Source organism: Aplysia californica, unplaced genomic scaffold, assembly GCF_000002075.1.
Source record: "Aplysia californica isolate F4 #8 unplaced genomic scaffold, AplCal3.0 scaffold00004, whole genome shotgun sequence".
In the NCBI taxonomy this organism is placed as follows: domain Eukaryota; kingdom Metazoa; phylum Mollusca; class Gastropoda; order Aplysiida; family Aplysiidae; genus Aplysia; species Aplysia californica.
Window position 1 is genome coordinate 3,257,645 of NW_004797274.1, and position 437 is coordinate 3,258,081.

A 437-nucleotide genomic window follows, 5' to 3' on the forward strand; every position below is an offset into this window, starting at 1 on the left:
CACACACACACACACACACACACACACACGAACACAGTGTAACACATCTACAAAATAGGTTACATACATACGATACCAAAGCCAATCACAACGACCCCTGGAGTTTTCCATTCTAGAGTAATCTAAGTCTACTTTTTCTTATTACTACCAGAAACCTAGGTCTCTGTTACTACAATATCACGCTTTCTCTCACTTATCCACTCGCTTAGCTGATCAACAGCGGGAAGTTAAAAATAACTTCAGCTCTCTACGTCTTGCACCAAAACAAGCCCAGCCTCTCCCTTCCTCCACGGTTCAAAGTTCACACAGCGAGCGGTACTGCTGTTTGAACACATCGAGCGGTCTTGCCGCCATCGAGCGGTCCTGTAGCCTCCCGCTCGCTCCTACAGCGAGACAGCACAAGTCAGCAGGTCAGGTTTCGAGCTTGTCCTGGGACA